The following is an 8,247-nucleotide window of genomic DNA, read 5'->3' as shown; positions in this document are numbered from 1 at the left end:
TGAGACTGTAAAAGGCCTTCAACAGTGGCCTCAATAGCTTACACTTTACCCAGTGGGGATTAGTAGGGCATTGGGAAGACAATGAATGTTTCTGTGCATGGGGAGTGATGCTATGGCAGTATTTTAGGAGTGGTCATCTAGGGCCGACACTAAATACTTATTGATTGGGGAGAGTGGGAGGGTCTCTATAGGTGTTCATCTGTCTTTATGTTGCTGGTTCTGTATGGATGACTGCAGCCTCAAAAGCCAGCTAGAAATAGACATACAAATGGTCCAACAACTGCACTGAAAGCTTTCTATTTTTTCGGCAAATAGTGTCACATGAAAATCTCCTAATCCCTAGATGTTTCCTGTTTCTAGATCAGAAAATCTCAAATCTCAAATCTTTCCTTCACTACCACCATCAGAGGCGTGACAGCCTGCCACGGTCTGAATCCGTGCTTAAATGGAAGAGAGTCCCTTCTTTCTGCTTCTCCCCTGCTCCTCATCAGAGTGTTGGTGTAAAGCTGGTGAAATGCCATTTCACAAAATTGTGTTTTTGTTCATGCAAGATGACTATCTTCCCAAAGCTATTTTGTGGTTCTGGAAAAGGAAGATATGAGATAGAATTTTTTTTTTTTTTTTTTTTTTTGAGGAAGAAAATAGTTTTAGTCCTTTGCAAAATTAAATAATAGATCTCTAAGATTTCTAAGTTCAGGTTTTCGGTATTAATTAAAACACATTGCCAGAACAGCTTGTTGTAACCTTCTCCTTCCCCCATGGCTTCCCCCTATCCTGCCAAGGCTTCTGCTGGCTACATAGAAACACAGACACAGAGACACACACACACACACACACACACACACACACACACGCACACGCACACATACACATGCGCACATGCACACACAGCTGGTAGTTTCAGCTCTGTCTGCCATCATTACAATCAAAGAGCGTTTACCAAGCATCCACATGAGCTGGCGCTGTTAGAATTATTTGCCAAATGTATCTCGCTGAAACACATGAACACAGCGCCTAAAAAAACAGAAGCCACACGGTTGGTTAAGATAATGGAATTGTTTCTCTGAGGGTAAGGTATGTGATTAACCTCTGTTATCTTGTATAACAAACTGAGTGCAAATCCCCAGGAGAGGAACTTTTTCAGAGTGACTGACCGGCACCTGCTGAAACTTTGCTGCGCCTTTCCCTGTGGCTTCGTGCCCCAGTGTTGACGAGGTACCCAGGCCTGGCTCCAGGAGTCCAGGCTCCTATCCTCCTGACAGATAGGGCTAAATGAGCATGGGGCTCCCTCCTGGGGAAACATATCTGTATTCCATGCTGCCGCAGGCTTCCCTTGGGGCCACATCCAGGACCTGAATGTTTTATTGAACCATTAATAGTGAATTTTCTGCTTGAATTCCCTGCTGCTTGGAGACAAAAGGCACCAGAGGGCCCTGAGTCAGGGCTCAGGGTTTGGGTGGAAATGTTCTTATTTGTATTCCATAGCTCTGTGCATTGTATACTCTAAACAAGACCAAGCCACCCCTCCCCCTAAGCTAACTGTACATATTGGTGTTCATTCATTTGACACACATGTGTGGAGGGCCTGTTAGTGCCAGGCACCATGCTAGGGGCTGGGCACAAACAAGAATGAGTCTAGATCCCAGCTGAAATGCACCAGAGCCCTCGAAGCTTAAAAACTGCATTTGGTACGAACACAAAGCAGTGCACGTCCCAAATGTGAATAGGTTCTGGAAGGTCTTAAATTAATGAACAATAGACTCAGAAGAGGGTAGTAAAAGGAAGGTAAGATGATCATACTGGGTAAAATAAATACAGACATGGATTGGTGAGAGACAAGAAAGCAAGCATTGATGTGGTGATTTTTTCTCTCCTTCCTTCCTTCCTTCCTTCCTTCCTTCCTTCCTTCCTTCCTTCCTTCCTTCCTTCCTTCCTTCCTCTTTCTCTCCTTCTCCCTTTCTTTCTTCTCAGAGTTTCACTCTTATTGCCCAGGCTGGAGTGCAATGGTGCAATCTCAGCTCACTGCAACCTCCACCTCCTGGGTTCAAGTGATTCTCCTGCCTCAGCCTCCCAAGTAGCTGGGATTACAGGTGTGCTTCGCTATGTCTGGCTAATTTTTTGTATTTAGTAGAGATGGGATTTCACTATGCTGGCCAGGCTGGTCTCAAACTCCTGACCTCAGGTGATCCACCCTCCTTGGCCTCCTGAAGTGCTGGGATTACAGGTGTGAGCCACCATGCCTGGACAAGATTTTATTTTAGGTTCTTATATATATGGTAAAGCAGGGATAACAATTTTAAGGTTAGATGAGAGGACCTTACATATCTAGAGTCTTTGCAAGCAATACAATATTTTATACTGAACTATTTGCTGAATGAATAAACATTCTACCACAAAACAATTGTCCCAATAATTTCCTGAGCTGGAAAGTTTACTTACGGAATAGGAAATGGTATCTTCCCCGCAAAAGAGAGGTTTTTTTTTTCTCGGATCGTATGAGCAATACATGCTCTGTGTAAAAACAATTTCAGACTATACAAAAAACTATAAAAATGAAAGCAATCTCAGCTCACTGCCACCTGCGCCTCCCGGGTTCAAGTGATTCTGTAGTCCCAGCTACTCAGGAAGTTGAGGCAGGAGAATGGCTTGAACGCGGGAGGCGAAGGTTGCCGTGAGCTGAGATCGCGCCACTGCACTCCAGCCTGGGTGACAAAGTAAGACTCTATCTCAAAAAAAAAAAAAGAATCCAATTAAGCTTATATATTACATTTTTTGGTCTTTTACTTTTTTTAATTTTGAGGCAGAGTCTTGCTTGCTGCAGTGCCCAGTCTGGAGTGCAGTAGCACTTCTTTTGTTTCTTGACATTGACTTTTTGGAGTGTTCTGGCCAGTTGTCTTTTGGAATGTCCCCATTCTGGATTTGTCTGGTGTTTCTTCATGATTAGATTCATTAGGAGGCAACTGCTCGTGATACTAAATTTGATTAATTAGTCGATATAGTAACTGAACAGTCCTTCCATTGTAATGATAATTTTGCCTTTCTAGTCAACAAGGAATCTGTGAGGTGATAACCTTGAGACTGAATATTCTGTTTCTCTATAACTCTTTATCCAACATATTTTTTGATGATTCTTGCTGGAATCAGTGATTATGTTGGGGATTGCACAATGATAATTTTCTATGGCTCTGTCCTCATTTATTAATGGTTTTCTCGTAAAGAAGAGCTTTTCCCCATTTTCCTTCTCTCATTCTTTCTCTTTAGGAGCACTATGGATGTATAGATTAAAAAAAAAAAATACAAGATACCACAAACGCTTACTGTAATTCTTTTCTGATGTTCAAATTGCCCCAAATTTGGCCTGTGGCTTCTGTGCTCTGGCATGACTCCATTAGTCTTTGAACACTGTTTTCTGGCACAGTGTGTTCTGGAATTACCTTGTACTTTCTTTGCCCCAAATCTAAAATCAACCAAAAGAGAGAATCTGAACAGCCAGAGGAGAATCTCTTACCCTTCACCCTTTATCCCAGTGGCAAAAGAGGAGGGTGGGGTAAGGAAAGGCCCCCATGAAACAGATATGCCTGCCTATGTTTGTGTGTGTGGAGGGGGGATTGGGGCCAGAGGGCAGGTGGAAGGGGAGTCCTTTGAGTGGTGGAAAAATCTGGAAGCCTTAACACCCTGGGACTTCAAGATTGGGACCAGCATGCCTATTCTAATCCTTTCCTATGTTGTCCTCCTGGGACATATCCATTGCATATTTCCATGTCGCACTTATCTCTGTGTTCATTTGAACCCAGTTTTACCTGTATGAAAATGCTGGTGGGGGCATGACAGTGTTATTTACTGCCCTAGAGATGCACAGTCAGATAAACCCTGATAAACTCAGCTAATATGTACTGATCTCCTACTATGTGCCAGGAGAGCTGATTTCACAGACATTATCTCATTTATGCTTCAAAGCAACTGTGCAAAAGAGGTGCGATTATTCTCATCTGACAAGTGAGGAAATGGGTTTTAGATGAAGTAACATCTCAAGCTTATGTGCTGCTAAGGAGCAGAATCTACACTTGTATTCAGTTCTTCGGACCTCAAATGTGGTACTCTCTCTCCTATTCATTACAAGCCTGTGTGTGAAAACAACCCAGTTCCCCGATAGAGTCAGTCACCGAATGTGCCCTGATTACTTACTACATGCTCACCACTGTACTAGGCATGTCCAAGGATACATCATTTATTAAGCACTGACTGTGTAATTTATAAATTACCCACTGACTGACTAATTTATAAAGGAAAGAGGTTTAATGGACTCACAGTTCCACATGGCCGGGGAGGCCTCAACAATCATGGCTGAAGGTGAAAGAGGAGCAAAGTCTCATCTTACACGGTGGCAGGCAAGACAGCGTGTGCAGGAGAACTCCCCTTTATAACACCATCAGATATCATGAGACTTACTCACTATCATGAGAACAGCATGAGAAAGACCTGCCTCTATGATTCAATTACCTCCCACCGGCTCTTTCCCACAACACGTGGGAATTATGGGAGCTACAATTCAAGACGAGATTTGGGTGGGGACACAGTCAAACCATATCAACTTGTTTAAAGACTTTTGCAAAAAAGGATATTGACTTGGGTGTCAAGATACCTTAACTGACAATTAGATACTTTTACATTGAGCATCTGTGGTGTACTAGGTATGTACATAAGGCATATGCTCTGGCAGGATGCTGTGGCTCATGCCTATAATCCCAGCACTTTGGGAAGTTGAGGTGGGAGAATCACTTGAGGCCAGGAGTTTGAAACCAGCTTGGGCAACAAAGCGAGACCCCTGTCTCTACAAAAAATGAGAAAAGTAGTCAGGTGTGGTGATGTGTGCCTGTAGTCTCTAAGCTACTTGGGAGGCTGAGGTGGGAGGATTGCTTGAGACCAGGAGGTTGAGGCTGCAGTGAGATATGATTGCACTATTATACTCCAGCCCAGGCAACAGAGTGATACTGTCTCTTAAAAAAAGTATATGTTTTAATCTTCATAATACTCTGTTATGGACTGAATTGTGTCTCCCTTAAATTCGTATGTTGAAGCCCTAACCCCTAGTGTGACTGTGTTTGGAGTTAGGGCCCTTGAAGAGGCAATTAAGGTAAAAAACAGTCGTATAGGTACACCCTAGTCCATTATGACTGGTGGCATAAAACAAGAACAGAAAGAGACACACACACAGAGGGCAGGCCATGAGGACACAGCAAGAAGGTGGCTGTCTGCAAGCCCAAGAGAGAGACCGCAGGAGCAACCAAACCTGCTGCCACCTTGATCTTGGACTTCCTGCCTCCTGAATGGTGAGAAAATAAGTATCAGTTGTTTAAGCCACCCAGTCTGTAGCATTCTGCTATGGCAATCCTAGCAAATTAATACTCATCTTTTCAAGAAAGGAAATAGGATCTTGACTTCTCAGATAAAATAGGACATAGTTCAGAGAGGTGAAGACATTTTCCCAAGGTCCCACAGATCGGAAGTGGAAGTGGTGATGACAGAATTCAAACCCAGGTCTGTCTACACTAAAGCTCTGAGCCTTCCCACTGCACTCTCCTTTGATCTAGTTCTGGCACTGGCACAGCCGAAGTCCCGGGTAAATGCCATGAGGGCAGGGATGAGATCTAATTTGCCTACTATTGTGTCTCCATGGCCAGCCACAGTCCCTGTCAGCACTTGAATGTTTGTTGGATGAATATCTTTGCCTCAAAGAGCTTTATGATTTGGGTTAGATAAGAAACCAAGCAAGTATTAACCTCTATTAACCTCTAAACTGTTTTGGTGGAAGTTCTTAGAATAATAATTCAGAGAAGAGAAAATTCTGGGGGGACTGGAACAACAAAAGAAAATTTTAGAAGGTAGACAGGACTCTGCCTGGACCTCAGTTCTCAGGACACCAGGACAAATGGTCGTTACCATTTACCATCCATGTCCAATGGATTATTTATTTACTTTTATATCATAAGTCATCCTGTGAATACTTTACAGAAGTGAGAATAAAAGTATAGTGAAAAATAACTTTACTAAAATTTTCATGAGAATGCAAATATAGTGGACCTGTTTGTATCAAGTAAATTTTGAGGCACAAACATAATTAAAAATGAAACACCGCAGTCACGTGCCCTTTTTTTTTGACACAGAGTTTCATTCTTGTTGTCTAGGCTGGAGTGCAATGGTGCAATCTCAGCTCACTGCAACCTCCACCTCCCGGGTTCAAGTGATTCTCCTGCCTCAGCCTCCCAAGTAGCTGGGAATACAGACATGTGCCATAACGCCTGGCTAATTTTTTTTTTTTTTTTGTATTTTTAGTACAGATAGTTTCACCATGTTGGTCAGGCTGGTCTCGAACTCCTGACATCAGGTGATCCACCCACGTCGGCCTCCCAAAGTGCTGGGATCACAGACATGAGCCACTGCACCCAGCGCACATGTCCTTTTAACAAAAGGAGATGGTCCAGGTTCTTGTCACAAATTATTGCATGATGAAGTCCTTTCTGTTGATTAACGACAAAAATGCTGTATTTCCTTTTTGTTCTTAAAAAGACATTTTTCGGCCGGGCACCGTGGCTCACGCCTGTAATCCCAGCACTTTGGGAGGCCGAGGTGGGCAGATCACACGAGGTCAGGAGATCGAGACTATCCTGGCTAACACAGTGAAACCCCGTCTCTACTAAAAATATGAAAAATTAGCCGGGCATGGTGGCGGGTGCCTGTAGTCCCAGCTACTTGGGAAGCTGAGGCAGGAGAATGGCGTGAACCTGGGAGGTGGAGCTTGCAGTGAGCTGAGATTGCGCCATTGCACTCCAGCCTGGGCAACAGAGCCAGACTCCATCTCAAAAAAAAAAAAAAAAAAAAAGACATTGTTCACACATTGATTCTTAAGTTTGAGGACACTCACTTAGGATGGTGTCATCTGAGGCCTGATAGCCTGAGATTTCACTTTAAGGATATATTTTACTATCATTATTCCTGTCTACAGTGCCGTTCTCTCTTTTCATTTCATTTTCTGGTTCATCTAATAATTTGGAATGTCTTTTTCTGTCCATTTTATTTTCTTTGCCTTTATGGGTGGAAAATGAAAAATTCTGATTTGTCAAGTGTGTTCAATGAAAGCAAAAAGCAGCCTACAAAGATGGTGTCTCCTGCCTTCTTTTGTACTTTCTTGAGAGATGATGTCATTCTTTGGGTAATAAGAAAATGAAAAGAACAGTTTGGAGATTCCTCAAAAAAACTAAAAATTGAGTTACCAGATAATCCAGCAATCCCACTGCTCGGTATAAACCCAAAATATAGGAACTCAATACATCAAAGAGGTGTCCTCACTCCTATGTTTGTTGCAGTACCATTCGCGGTAGCTAAGATTTGGAAGCAACCTGTGTCCATCAACAGATGAATGTATAATGAAAATGTGATACATGTGCACAATGGAGTGCCATGCAGCCATCAAAAGAATGAGAGCCAGTCATTTGCAACAACATGGATGGAATTGGAAATCATTATGTCAAGTGAAATAAGCCAAGCACAGAAAGACAAACATCAAATGGTCTTACTTATCTATGGGAGCTAAAAATTAAATCAATTGAACTCATGGACATAGAGAGTAGAAGGATATTTACCAGAGGCTGGGAAGGGTAACTGGGAGGGAGGTGGGGATGGTTCATGGATACAAAACAGTTAGAAAGAATGAATAAGACCTATTATTTGATAGCATAATAGGGTGACTATAGTCAATAGTGACTTCATTGTATATTTGAAAATAAAGAATGTAATTGGATTATTTGTAACTCAAAGGATAAATGCTTGAGTGGATGGATAACCCATTCTTCATGACATGCTTATTTCGCATTGCATGCCTGTATCAAAACATCTCATGTACCTCATAAATATATACACTTAGTAGGTACTCACAAAAAATTTAAAAAACAATTTAAAATTTTTTTTAAAAAGAAGGATGATGATTTGCTTCACTATTGCACCATCCTTCTAGGCAATTCCATCATTCTTCCATTTAAAAATTGTTTTCAGGCTGAGCGTGGTGGCTCATGCCTGTAATCCCAGCACTTTGGGAGGCCAAGGCGGGCAGATCACAATGTCAGGAGATCGAGACCATCCCTTCTCTACTAAAAAAAAAAAAATACAAAAATATGAAAAATTAGCCAGGCATGGTGGCACACGCCTGTAGTCCCAGCTACCTAGGAGGCTGAGGCAGGAAAAATTCCTTGA

The sequence above is a fragment of the Hylobates moloch genome, unplaced genomic scaffold (genome assembly GCF_009828535.3).
Source record: "Hylobates moloch isolate HMO894 unplaced genomic scaffold, HMol_V3 SCAFFOLD_22, whole genome shotgun sequence".
Lineage (NCBI taxonomy): Eukaryota > Metazoa > Chordata > Mammalia > Primates > Hylobatidae > Hylobates > Hylobates moloch.
This window is presented reverse-complemented; position numbering follows the sequence as displayed.